Here is a 14632-nt window from a genome sequence, read left to right on the forward strand (position 1 = left end):
AGGAATAGAGGTAGATGTGATTTACTCAGATTTCAAGAAGTCCTTCGATACAGTGTCACACTCAATTCTTATAAATAAACTAAACAGTTGCAATGTAGATTATTACACAGTCCGGTGGGTAGAAAAATGGCTTATGGGACACACCCAGAGAGTGGTGGTGGACAGGTCAGTTTCTACCTGGAGTAACGTGGGCAGCGGAGTCCCCCAAGGCTCTGTCCTGGGACCGGTACTATTCAATATCATTAATGACTTGGACGAGGGAGTAGAAAGCACCCTGTCCAAGTTTGCTGATGACACCAAACTATGGGGAAAGGTACACAAACCAGATGGCAGGGAGTGAATCCAGGTTGATTTGGCAGGCTGGGGAAATGGGCTGAACAGAATAGGATGCAGTTTAGCAAGGACAAGTGTCATGTGTTGCACCTGGGGAGGAAGAATCATCAACACTCCTACAGCCTGGGAGGGACCATTCTAAGTAGCACAACTACGGAAAGGGATCTCGGAGTCGTAGTCGACTCCAAAATGAACATGAGTCACCAGTGTGATGAGGTAATAAGTAAAGCTTGCCGTACCCTTTCTTGCATAAGTAGGGGCATCGCAAACAGGTCTAGGGAGGTGATACTTCCCCTCTATGTGGCACTGGTCAGGCCACAGCTGGAGTACTATGTCCCATTTTGGGAACTGCACTTCAGAAGGGATGTGTATGGCCTGGAGAGAGTTCAGAGGAGGGCCACTTGTCTGGTTAAAGGCCTATACAAAAAACCCTATGTGGACTGATTGGGAGATCTGAACCTCTTCAGCATCCACAGGAGGAGGCTGAGAGGTGATTTCATGGCTGCCTACAAACTCATCAGGGGGGACAACAAGAAATAGGGGATACAGTGTTTACCCAGGGGCCTGCTGGGGTAACTAGAAACAATGGCCACAAACTGGAAGAGAGCAATTTTAGATTAGACATCAGGAAAAAATTCTTTACAGTAAGGGTCGCTAAAATATGGAATAGGCTTCCAAGGGAGGTGGTGCTGTCCCCTTCCTTGGAGGTGTTTAAAACAAGATTGGACAAACATCTAGCTGGGGTCATCTTACCCCAGCACTCTTTCCTGCCCAGGGCAGAGGGGTTGGACTCGATGATCTAATAGGTCCCTTCCAACCCTAACAACTATGAAACTATAATAAATGCTCACCCAAAGAGCTATGCACATTTTTAAACTGTATTCCTGGAGAAATCATATAGGAAATATTATGTACATTTTGTGCAGAATATTCAGTGGCTGTAATGACATATACTAATGCAGATAGTTTTACAGAGCTATATCTATTTATTTCAGTTGCGAGAATCTTATTCTGTAGGAGGTATGGTACTTAATTTCTCATCTTACATCTAAAAAAGCATTTTACTGGTCAAGGTTTTACTGGTCATCAGTTCAATTTTACTGGTCATCTGGTTCAATTAAGAACTAAGATAATTTTATTTTTTTTTCAATGATAAATGGAAGAACTTGAAAATACAGGGTTAGCAGCTGCATTTTAGAAATTATGTCTCACTCATCATGAGCTCTGTGCAACTCTAGACTTCACTGTCCTCCTGTAAGGAATATTTCATTAAGAAAAATCTCTTTCCTATTTAACTGTAAGACTTGTAGGACATGGGAATAAGTTGCCTCTGAAAGTTACAGCAAGTTGTGGAATCTCCTTCAGCAGGGGCTTTCAAGAGGCATCTGTTTGGAATGGTTCAGGAATAGCACATCCAATCTCTGTGCACAGGGTTAGATTAGATTACCTTTATAGGACTGGAAGGGACCTTAAATTCTATGGTCTATGAAAAAGATCTGAAATAATGTCCTTTTCTTAAAGTATATGAAGACACTTTTCCTTTTTTTGTGTTTAGGGCTATGTGCTGGTTGCTTCCACCCCACTACCTCCCCTTTTTTCTGCTTATATGTGTAATGGTGTTTTTAAGCTTCCCCAGAGACACTGGGTGCTGGCTATAGCTAAAGCTGGGGACTTCAATTAGGGTGTGCCAATCCTCTTGCTAAGAACAAAGCCAGAGGTTCCTGGTTAGAGCAGGGGCAGGCAATTATTTCGGGCAGAGGGCTGCTTACTGAGTTTTGGCAAGCCATCGAGGGCGGCATGACAGGCAGTCAGGGGCAAATATATATTAATTTTCTAAATTTTTTAGGGGACCCATGGGCCGGATGGAATGACCTGATGGGTGGCATTTTTGCCCACTCCTGGGTTAGAGGGTCTTGTGCTCTGCTCAGGTCCAGATGACCATATTTGGAGTCAGGAAGGAATTTTACCCCATGGTCATTGGTATGGACTGTGGGAGTTTTTGCCTTTCTCTGTACCAGGGGGCATGGCCCTGTACTTGGCCCCTCTTCCGTGTATACTGACAACGTTTTATAGAAGCAGGACATTGGCTGCTGTAATTCCCCTGCTTTACCTGTGGCAGGTTAGAGTGTTAGGTCTATATTGTGTCAGCATTGAGGGTACCCTTATATAGAGTTTAGATTATGGTTGCAAGGGATGGTTTGGATAGGGATGATTGCACTTCAGGCAGGGGGGTGGACTAAATGACCTCTGGAGGTCCTTTCCAGCACTACTTCTCTATGACTCTATGAAATGTTTACACCAATCCCCAATCTAAGGCTACTGCTACACATTACATATATTATGGAGTTAACTGATTAATTGCACAATAAATTTAGACCAGCCATAAGTGCAAAGTAATTATCACACAATTAGCTGGTTAATCACACAGTAAATTAAGACCAGCCACACATGCACAGTAATTATCACATAATAACAATGACTATCCAGCTATAAAAGAGCCAACCAGCTATAAAGACAGTGCTTGTGTAACAACTCTATATTCGGTTTCTATCCACTTAAATTTGAATGTGTAGCAGGGCCCTAAGTGACACTTCTTGCATTCCAAAAAGTAAAGCTTAGTGATCAGCTGCCTTGTAAAAATGATCACAATAAAGCATAAACAAGCTAGCTTTTGCCCATTTCCCACAATTCAGTTGTCTACTTAATGGAAGGAAAGTTGCAAGCCCTTAGAACAACTTTCCCTTGTCTTCAAGATGCCCTTCTAAATTAAATTTGAATCCTAAGTCCTAGTAGAGGCTGAAGAAACTGAAAAGCAGGTGGGGTTCATGGTTTATTGTGACATTTTATAGGCAAACACTGAACTCCAAGTGAGCCTGAGCAAAAACAGCCTACTGGGTTTGGTTCTAAACCACTACAATGCCAAACTCAAAAGTTCACACATCAATGATATCATGAATCAGAACTCGAAAGAATCATGGGAAATTTACCATGTCCTTGCATCTGCTTTAATTTTTTAATCCTTCCTGGCACAGTGTATATGTGACCCTTAGAAAGTTACCAACTGTTACAAGTTTAGTGAGGTGATTTTAACCATCTTCTGAAGGAGCAACACATGAAATCAAATTACAAGGATTATTCTGACTGTATATGGCTTCTGGCTTCCACCCAAACCTCAACGTTTTGCTTAATTCTGTGCCCTCCCAGCCCTGCATAACCACAAAGTCTCAAGCCTAGAAATTAATGATGCAATCATACTTTTATAGTTGTTAGGGGCTGGAAGGGACCTTGCAGATCTTTGGGTCTAGGCCTCATACACATGGGCAGGATAGACTGCTGGGATCAAATGATCCCAGCAAGATGGGTGTCAAGATGTTTCTTGAAGATCGCCAGGAGGATGACGTGCTTTGCCTTGCTTGAGATGCCTTGGTGGATACATGCCAGTGTTTGGCTAGCTCCGCCAGCTACGGCATCGCATTGGCGGCTCATGTTCATTTTGTTGTCAGTCATGACACCCAGGTCTCATCTACTGTGGGGTTGGCAAGCAGAGCACTGCTGAGCCTGTAAGTGTGTGTGTGTTATTTCTCCCAAGAAGGAACACTTTACATTTCTCTGAATTAAATGACATCAGGCTGAGGTCTGCCCACTTCATGAGCCTGTCCAGGTTGACCTGTATTGCCAGACTGTCTTCAAGCGTGACAACGCTCCCCTGTAGCTTGGTATAATCCCTGAAGACCTCCACCAATCCTGTACTTGCCCCAAACCCCATATCTGTCCTCCGCTCTTTCTTGAATTTCTACATTCCCTGTAAGAGTCTTCTTTCCTGTTCCCTAGGCTTGGGCTATGTAAGCTAAAGAAGGGTCTTCATTCATGCTTAACAGGTCTTCACAGGGAGAAGGCCAGCTCCAGAGAGCTTTTCCCTCTCCTCTCCCATCCCTTACCCCTAATCCCCTCCTGGCTCCAGCAAGGAAGTAGAAGAGAGCTGTCCGATTCCTAATTGGTAACTCTCAACAAGAAGCAGGGAAGTGGAGAAAAGAAGCCAGTCAAAGGTGAAAGAGGGTTATTTGGCTGAGATTTGAATGGAACTTCTTACATTGCCACAAGGCTGGCTTGACTCATGATGAGAAACCAAGAGTTGGCAACACAACATCTGTAACAGGCTGGCTGGTTAATGGGCTGTGTTCTCTTCCAATACACTTCTAGCTTGTAGAGGCTCCCTAACAGGGAAAGGAAATATTTATGGTTAGATCATACAGAAGACCTGGCTCAGGTAGCAGCTGGAGGCCACATGACAGCAGGAGCAACATACAGGAGGCAAGCTGGATGTAAAGAGAAGGTTGGACAGTTTAGGAGCTGGGACTTATAAGCTAAGAGTTGAGCTGGAATGCAGACAGTAATTGGCAAGGGAAGGGGTGGCAGATTCTGCTAGTAGACCTTCAGGAGGAGCTTGGAAACAAAGGGACATGCCTTAGTGACATTACAGCCTCTGAACACTGTCCAGGAACAAGTACAAACCATGAGATTCTTCTGGAGAAGAGTTGCCTGAAGTGCATAGTCTGGCCCTCAATTGGAGGAACCAAGCTTTCATACTCCGGTACTGAAATACCCTTGTTGACTGTGTTGGGACTTGCTGAGTTTTATCATGATCATCTTTTATTCTTATGTTTAGCAACTGCACGTACAGTAATTGCAACACTTATTTCCAACAGCATTAATAAAGCATTTGTTGTTATTTATTGGGTTCATAATGTTTGTGGAAACCCACCAAAGCTAGGACCTAGACTCGGAGTGCCTACTGTGCATCAAGCATCTGAGACCCCCAGCATGCCTCAAGAAGCTTAGGGAATGGTGTGCCATAGCAGTCAGCTGCACCTGCACCCTACTGTGGAGGTTGGTTTCAATACAGTTATCAATTTATCACACATTATATAGTCCAAATCTTTCATTTAAATAAAGAGAGTGCTATCTCGTGACTTGGCAATTCAATATTTTACAAGTGAAAAAAAATATATAAACCAGCTGCAACCATCCTGTCTAGTTTTACCCTTTTAACTTGAACAGCAATAAAAGAAAAGTGAAATGGTGTTAAATTTATACTTTCCTGGAAAACAGCATTATATTTTGTTAAGAGAAATGATTCTCTTAAAATGCGACAGAAAAAGACACAGGCTGAACCAAATAAAATTACTGAAACCCTGAAAAGTTTTCCTGAAAGTGAAGTGGTTCAGTAACAATCTGGCAAATCAAATGAGATTTAGGCAGAAGCACAGAATAGGCAGAAGACAGAAGTGTCTTAATGGATTCCCTGTAAAATGTGCAGAAGTTGCAAAGGTTTGACCCAGATCCTGCTGTCTTGTGCACAGCGCATCAGTATGTAAAGGAGACACAAACAGCCATCATAAAAGGTGCATGGGGTCATCAGGTAGGCAACAGAGGGCTAGGGAGCAGGAAGGAAAACAGAACTAAGAGGCCAGAAAACAAAGCCTTTGCCCCAATATGATTCTAAAACAGTGTCTGTCCTCCAGCAAATTATTCTTGCTGAGGAGAGTAAGCACATCACACCTACCAGCCTTACTCTGCTTTCAGGAATCTATTGAATTTACTTAAATGCAAGATGATCCTGAATATAAGATGACCCTCCCAGTAATGTGATTCTATACACAGAAAATGTATACATTTGTTAAAATTTTCCAGGTACAGAATCTAATTATCAGAGTGTTGTCTTCAATTCATTCCCCTACTAGTGCTAACGCACGGAAAATAGTGACTGAGGGCATCAGGTGGCTCCCTTGCTCTCTGTCCCCCCAATTTCTTTCCCCTGCAGCCTTCCTGCCCCACCTTATTGACAAACCCTGCTCAGACTCTGTTCCCTCCCTGAGCACAACGTGCAAGTGAGTTACATGTAACAGTAAGGGGAGGGAGGGGGGGGGGAAAGAGGACACAGAGGATAGCAGAAACTGCAGAGGGGAACAGGAGACTGTTGTAGGTCTGACTCTGGCCCCAACCATGACCACTGAAAATTTCAGCATAGTTCCTCTATAAACATAGTACAAACTGTGCAAGATATTAGTTCAGAGCCAAAAGATTCACAGTTCACCACATAATTCATTGGACTGGGCCCCAGCAGAATCAACAGCATTTCAAACCATGGTGACCTCACAACCAAGCACTTGTACTGCAGATACCCCCCACAATGGATCCACAAGCTAATTATCCGCCACCCCCAAATCACAACTAGAACTTGGTGTTCTTGTCACAAGTCCTGGGGCCCTCCAAAAATTTATATGCAGATAAGGCACAAGGCTGCCTGGTCCATCTCTACCCCATAGAGGGTGTGGCCACATTAATCACATGTAACAGTCTGAGAGAGGGGGTGGCAGCTCTCAGCTACCCAAAAGTTTGGTGATGTTTGCCAAAAGAGTCAGAACTCTTGGTAGAGGCAATGTCTTTTATTAGACCAACTAGATAGTTGCAAAAAAAATCTTTATTTGTAAGCTTTTGGGCTCACATGTCCTTTCTCAGGCAAAAGAAATGCAAAGATTGTAAAATTTCTTCATATTGCACAGGAGAATATGTGCTGCCGCTCATTGTCCCCAAGGAATGCATGTTCCTGCTCATGGGGACAGACCTAGGTAGGCCAAAGTGCAAGTGGAGTTGCAGCTAGCAAGGGACGGCATGGTAACAAAAAGGGATTCATTTTATAAGTATGTCGGCAACAAAAGGGAGATCAGAGAAAATGTGGGTTCTTTACTAAACGGGGAAGGCAAACTCGTGACAGATGATGCAAAAAAGGCTGAAGTACTCAACGCCTTTTTCACCTCAGTCTTCATAGACAAGGTCATGTCCCAGACTATAGCACCTGGCAGCACAGTTTGGGGAGGAGGTGACCAGTCAACAGTGCTAACAGAACAGGTTAGGGACTATTTAGAAAGCTGGATGTATAAAGTTCATGAGGTTGGACGCGATGCACCTGAGGATGCTAAGGGAGGTGGCCGATGTGATTGTAGAGCCACTGGCCATTATCTTTGAAAACTCATAGTGATTGAGAGAGGTTTGGGACTGTTAGAAAAAGGCAAATATAGTACCCATCTTCCAGAAAGGGAAGAAGGAGCATCTGGGGAATTACAGATGGGTCAGCCTCACCTTAGTCCCTTGAAAAATCATGGAGCAGGTCCTCAAGGAATCCATTTTTATGCACTTGGTGAAGGTTGTGGTAATTAGGTACAGTCAGCATGGATTCACATAGGGTATGCCTGACCAACCTGATTTCCTTCTATGATAAGATAACTGGCTCTGTGGATGCAGAAAGAGTAGTGGATGTGATATACTCTGACGTTAGCAAGGGTTTTGATACAGTCTCATAACTTTCCCACAAGCAAGCTACGGAAATACGGGTTGGATGAACAGTCTGTAAAGTGAATAGAAAACTGACTGTATCATCAGGCTCAAAGGGTAATAGTTAACGGCTCGACTGCTAGTTGGCAGCTGGTATCAAGTGGAGTGCCCCAGGGGTTGGTCCTAGGGCTGGTTTTGTTCAATATCTTCATCCACAACCTGGAAGATGAGATTCAGTACACCCTCAGCAAGTTTGCAGGTGACACCAAGCTGGGGGGAGTAGTAGATTCACTGAAGGGTAGGGTTAGGATTCAGAGAGACTTTGACAAATTGGAGGATTGGACTAAAAGAAATCTCATGAGGTTCAATAAGAACAAGTGAAAAGTCCTGCACTTAGGACAGAACAATTCAATGTGCTGGTACAGGCTGGGGGCCGACCAGCTAAGCAGCAGCTCTGCAAAAAAAGACCTGGAAGTTACAGTAGACAATAAGCTGAATATGAGCCAACAGTGTGTCCTTGTTGCCAAGAAGCCTAATGGCATACTAGACTGCATTAGAAGGAGCAGTGCCAGCAGATCAAGGGAAGTGATTATTTCCCTCTATTTGGCACTGGTGAGACCATATCAGGAGTACTGTATCCAGTTTTGGACCCCTCACTACAAGAAGGATATAGACAAATTGGAAAGTCCAGTGGAAGGCAACAAATATAACGAGGGGGCTGGGGCACATGACTTCTGAGGAGAGGCTGAGGGAACTAGACTTATTTAGTCTGGAGAAGAGAAACTCAGAGGGGATTTAATAACAGCCTTCAACTACCTAAAGTGGAGTTCAAAAGGGGATGCAGCTAGACTGTTCTCAATGGTGGCAGATGACAGACCAAGGAGCAATGGTCTCAAGGTGCAGCAAGGGAAGTTCCCCCAAGAGATTAGGAAGAACTTTCTCACTAGAAAGATAGTAAAACAGTAGAACAGGCTACCCAGAGAGGCTGTGAATCTCCATCCTTGGAGGTTTTCAAGACCCAGCTAGATAAAGCCTTGGCTGGGATGATATAGTTGGGGATAGTTTTGCCTTGAGCAGAGGGTTAAGACCAGGTGACCTCCTGAGGTCCCTTCCAACCCTATTTTTCTATGATTCTATACCTGGGTAGTAGCTGTAGGGAAGGTCAGAGCCATGAAACAGGATGACAGGGATGCTCTGTGTTTTAAGAACAGCTTTGGTCAGGGATCTGTGGAGCTGAGACCAAGGAATCCAGAGTCTACAGCAGTGGGCCTGGGCTGAGGGGGCTAAGCAAGATCAAAAGGACTGAAGCCAGGAAGGCTGAAGCCCAGGCAACGGTTTTTGGTCTGAGGGGCCCAGTGTCAGGTTGGGGCCTGGAGGTCTCTGCCAAGTAGCAATTTACAGTAATCTGTGAGGCATGGGTGTGGCTATGTGGGTGGCTGGAACCATGATTATAGCCGCTAAGGCACAACTAGGGCCACCTTCAAGGGGAAGTATACCCCATGGAGTTTGGACAGACCAGCCCTGAGGATTGATGTAGGGTGGGGAGTAACCCCTAGGACTAAACAAAGAAGAGAAGACACCACAGAAGAGGCTATCCAGCCTCTGGAGGCAGCCTCCCCTCAAATATATATTAAGATCAAGGTGGAGCAGGTCAGAGAGCACTGGCAGGCAAGTCTGATCACAAAGGGGCATCAGAGGCTGGGGAGGTCAGATATCCTGAACCTGTTACAGAGGGGTTTTGGTTTTGGACTGGGAGGGAGGAGATTGGGGGTTATCGATTTATTTGTTTGTTTTTTACAACAGCAGCATACCATTGACTTTGTATTTTGGTTGGTTTGGAAGGAAACTTGCACTACTGAGCATGGAACTTTAAAGAGCTCAGCTTCCCAGAGAGAATTTGGGTACTGTGAAACTCTCGTTATATACAGTCATGTAGAACTGGACAAAAATAAGAGATCTCTTGCAGGAACCTTATGCAATAAAGGCATGTCTGTACTGCTAACTTGGTGTACCAGGTAGCACTGAGATGAAAGATGCTATACTGCTCTGCCAGCATTACCTCCCAAACTGGAAGCAATAGCATGTTTGGGCTAATTAGTTCTGTCACTTGAGCTACTCAGCCTCAGCACAGCACCATGTGAATACAGCCACACTGCTTCTGGTTCAGGAAGTAGCAAATGTGGAACAAATAACATAGCGCATTTCACCCTAGCCCTGCCTAGTGTGGTAAATAAGCAGTATGAATGAATAAATCCAGGACCCTTGACAAAACCAGTAATTTAAAATTAAAACTCATGCTCATTTTTAGGGCAAAAGCAGAATTGCTTCTGTTTACATATCTACATGGTTTAGGTCCTGCATAACTCAAAGGCTGCCTTTCTCCCAATGCGTTACCATGGCAGTTCAGATTAGCTGAGGTTGCTGAGGAAAGGAAATGCAGTTCAGTAAAGGGCATTTGTCTCTGCAACTTGCCTTCCAAGGTGTGAGTTTGCTCCATCGCCCACAGGCCTCATCTGAGAAGTGGGTAGTGGAAAGTTGACGTGGACAGGTCTATAAAACTCATTTGTTGTATTCTAGATAGGGTGGACGTGTATCCCAAGGCTCAGAAAGGACACTTTGTTCTCCCCACCCTCACACTGCTCTCAGTCAGCTGTCTCCAAGCTCCAGTGTCACTTGAGCACACCAGAAAGCCAAAGGGAGATGGAGAGCTGGAGAAGGAGAGGAAGGCTGATACACAGTCCCATTTCACCAGGACAGTCTCAATTTAAAGCCCTATCCTGAACATTTCACTGAAACCAGGACAAAAAGCATTCACCTAACCAAACTGATGGGACACCTGACACAGCTGTTTAAAATCAGACTCTCCCAATGAAAATAACATGTATAGTCACCCTAATACTTGGTACTGTTTAGAAGGTTTATGACTAGCTTTTAATTTACTTTTCTTTATTCATCTTAAATGTAGTTTAGTCTCCTCATTTTTGTTCTCTCTTCAATCCCAGGACATTTTTCTCTTATTTCTCTACAGTTTGCTTATTTCTCAGTACATACATCAAGTGACCAGCCAAGCAGCTCTTACACCAAAATTAATACAAAGGGTTCGGGCTCTCAGAAAAAGGTCTGTTTTCTGAAACTAATGTTGTCTAGATTAGAACAACGAACTGTTCAAGTTGCATTTGTTCTCTTACAGTTCACATTGTAAGGCTGTACTGAGTAAACACACTAATGAAATGCAAGTATACTTTTGTCTAAAATAATTTTCTTTTTAGAGATGTGGAATCAGAAAAAAAATAAATGCCTTAAACTTTGATCATTTGAGTTATAAGATGACATAACCGCTTTGTGGAGAATTGCTGGCTCTGTACAGTAGAACAGATAAGGGAAAGTGTTTGTTCTTTGTAACTCCTCTGCAACTGCTTCACTCACCATGGCCTTGAAGATAGCAAAAAGTATGTACAACTCTGATTGAGCCCGGACATCCTAAATAAGCCTATCCTACATCTCCCCGTGTGACTGAAAATGGGAACAAGTCAGTCTAAACAAGTTCCTGTCCCCCCCTAAGGGGACTCCGGCATACTTTATGTACACACACTATTCTCCTGAGGCTTGCAAGTACCTGGATAAGGGGAACTGGTATACTAGGGATGATCCCGTGAAGCATTTTCCACAGGAAGAAACAAGGAACATTTGATCAGGATAAAATAGTGCACTTAAGAGGGGCTTTAGAGTCCCGTGGATCCAAAACACCACAAAACCAGTGGGACGCGTTCTTTTATTGGTACGATGAGATGTCCAAAAGGTGGACAGAATCTCAAACTAGAAGTCTAAAAGACTCTCAAGAAAAATTAAAACAGCAGTTAAAAGCTGTTCGGGAGAAATTGGCTGCTCCCCCAAATTACATGCCGGCCACTGCGCCGATGTATCCAGCATTGCCCGGGGCACCCCCACCACCGGAGCCAGCAGAGGATATCCTTGACCTTTGTTCGAACCCTGCTCTCCTGGGACTCCCACATCAGCAACAACCAGTTCAACATCAGGCAGCAGCCCAGGCTAGTAACCCATTAGCTGAAGCTCCTTTGGTAAATTCATCCACGGAGCTTAATAGTCTAGACTCATCCACCATATCTGCCACTCAATCATCACCAGTGTGGCAATTTACTCCTGGGTAACAACCCACCACAGGTGTATTTAGAAGAATGGGACTAGGCACGGAAAGATCTCCCATCAATCTTAGATCCCGAGCTGCACAAGTTTACCCCCTAAGACAAATGCCAGGCATTGGCACCGATGGACAAAATATAGTAACTGTGCATGCACCCTGGACTCCAGGTGATCTCTACAATTTAAACTAAAAAATTCCCAAAAATCAGGAAAGACCCAGAAAAATTTCAGGAAGAATTGCAGACTGTTATAAATTGTTATAATGCAACATGGGCTAACATTAATCAGCTCATGCGATCCATTTTGCCCAAGGAAACTATGCTATGTCTGTACGCTGCCTGTACTTGGCCAGATCAAAACCCAGGGATTGGCCAAGACTTTATTGACAAGAGAAATGCTTTAGTTCGGGCAGTTCTCACAATTTGACCAAAAAAAAGGCAGACTGGACCAAAATAAATACCTGTAAACAAAACAAAAATGAACACCCCAGTGACTATTTGGAACGCCTCAAACAGGCATTTGAACGATATTCAGGAATAGATAACCCAGTCAGAAATGCTAAACAAGCAATAGTGGCAGCATTCGTCCAGGGACTTAACCCTAAAATTGCTGAGAAAATTCAAACAGTAATTATTGGGTGGGAAACTAAAGATTTGACTGAAGTCCTTGCTGCAGCTAACCATTTTCATAACAAATTGGAACGTGTACCCGCCTCCGTTCGACTAGGAGTTCGCGCGCCGCTTTCGCCCGGACTCGAGATCTTGCACCCCCGAGCTTCGTTGGTACGCCCCAGGGTTTACCCCGGCTGGTATTAAGAGGGACCCCAGAACTCGCCTGCCACGACTTTGATGACTCTCTCAGTGGGGGGTCTTCCCTTGGGGTATCCCCTGGTGCCGGCACGCCTCTTCGCGGGTACTCTCGGGGCTCCGTCCTCCTCTACACCCTGGCCATACGCCACCTCAGGTCTTCCTGTCCTGGCCTCTAACCCGTCCTCGTCTCGTCCTCTCTCGGCTCGGTCACCCTAGCCACTACCGGCGGTCTTCGGACCGGGTATGCCCCTCCCAGTGGGGGGTGCTGCCCTGATCCCTCTTTCCTTCGGATGCAGACGTCCTCTCTGCTTCCCCAGTAGTCCCAGCCGCAGTTACCGGCGCCGTCGGCTCCGTAATACAGGCTACAGCTGGCCCCCCTCTCAGGATAGCTGTTACACCTCCTGCTGCCTCGGGTGTTGGGTTCCCCACTGGCTGCTGCCCCACCTCTGGGGCTGACTTCTCCCCTCGTCTCCTCACTTCCGGGTGCTCCGCTGCGCTGCTCGCAGCCTGCTCCGCCTTTACCCGGAGGCGTCCCGCACTCTGCGGGTGGCGGCTGATCCCCTGCTCGCTGGGGCTCCGCGCTCCAGCTCTCTCCCTTCAGCCGCCCCGCTGCTTTGGCGGGGCCGCCTTTTGTTCCTCCCGGCCGGCGTGCCCCGCCCCCGCCGCTCAGCCTCAGCCGGATAAACGCCTGGCTGATGACCCACGCCGGCGCTGCCAGCGCGTGGAGTTTCTTCGGGTCTTCCGGCCCTGCGGGAGGTAAGCAGACCCCTTGGCTGCCGCGGGGGTCTCCCAGTGCCCCCACTCCCCTGGGACAGAACGGTCTAAAGATAATGCCAAGTTTAAGTTAATGGCCTTACAAATTTCTCAGTTGCAGGGTCCAGGTAGAGGAAGGGGATGAGGACGGGGAAGGGGAGGCCCGGGTAGATTCAGGGGAAGAGACAGGTCCTCGGGCCCACAAAACCCAGGCTATGGGAACCAGTGTCATTATTGCAAGCAAGAAGGACACTGGAAATCAGAATGTCCCAACCGCCCTGGCCAAGGACCCAGACCCCAGCCCCCACCTCTTCTTCCTGTCAATTTTCCCAGTGTTGAATAGGACAGCCTGAGGGACAGTGACATCATCTCTCCTTTGCTTGCTACTGACCAATCTGATCCGTTGTTAAATGCCTTATTTCTGGTAAACCTGTCTCCTGTCTTGTCGACACCGGAGCGTCCCGCTCCACGCTAAAGGCTGCTGAGTTTCCTTTCCTTATTCTCCTGAAACTGTAAATGCTGTCGGTATAGGCGGACAACCTATCCCACATCCCATCTCTGAACCTGTCTCCATCTCTATTGGCCCTTTGTCTGAAAATCATGCCTTTCTTCTTAGCCCGTATGCACCTGTCAACCTTCTTGGTAAGGATTTGCTGTGTAAACTGGGATGCGTGATTTATTGTAGCCCAAATGGTGTTTACCTTGAGGTACCAGAACATAGGGAAACCGAGCTTGTGGCTTTGCTAACCCAGGAGTACTCTGATCCTGACACTTCCTACTTGCAAGAGGAACTGTTGGCACAAGTACCTCCACAGCTGTGGTCCACCCATGCGAATGAAGTGGGGCACATGCTGAGTGCTGAACCAGTGCGTATCACCTTGAACCCTGCCAAGCCACTTCCTCATGTCCCACAATACCCCATCTCAAAGGAAGCTGAGGAAGGGATCAAGCCTGTCATTTCCTCACTCCTTGAGCAAGGGATTATTGTCCCAATATGCTCCCCTTGTAATACACCTATCCTACCTGTCAAGAAACCTGGTAAAGCTACTTATCGCTTTGTGCAAGACCTTCGAGCTGTAAATGCCGCTGTTTTACCTGCTTTCCCCGTAGTCCCTAACCCTGCCACTATTCTTTCCTGTATCCCTTCAGATGCTTCATATTTCACAGTAGTGGACCTTTGTTCTGCTTTTTTCTCTATCCCCGTTCATAAGGATAGCCAGTATCTGTTTGCATTTACTGATCAG

The 14632-nt window shown here is 45.8% G+C and overlaps 1 protein-coding gene across 2 annotated transcripts in view; it reads right to left on the minus strand.

Annotated features, from left to right (window-relative positions):
* RASGRF2 (Ras protein specific guanine nucleotide releasing factor 2) overlaps window positions 1-14632 on the minus strand; it is a 272143-nt gene that overhangs the window by 203399 nt on the left and 54112 nt on the right. The gene's annotated exons all lie outside the window — the stretch shown is intronic.

Source organism: Alligator mississippiensis, chromosome 3, assembly GCF_030867095.1.
Source record: "Alligator mississippiensis isolate rAllMis1 chromosome 3, rAllMis1, whole genome shotgun sequence".
NCBI lineage: Eukaryota > Metazoa > Chordata > Crocodylia > Alligatoridae > Alligator > Alligator mississippiensis.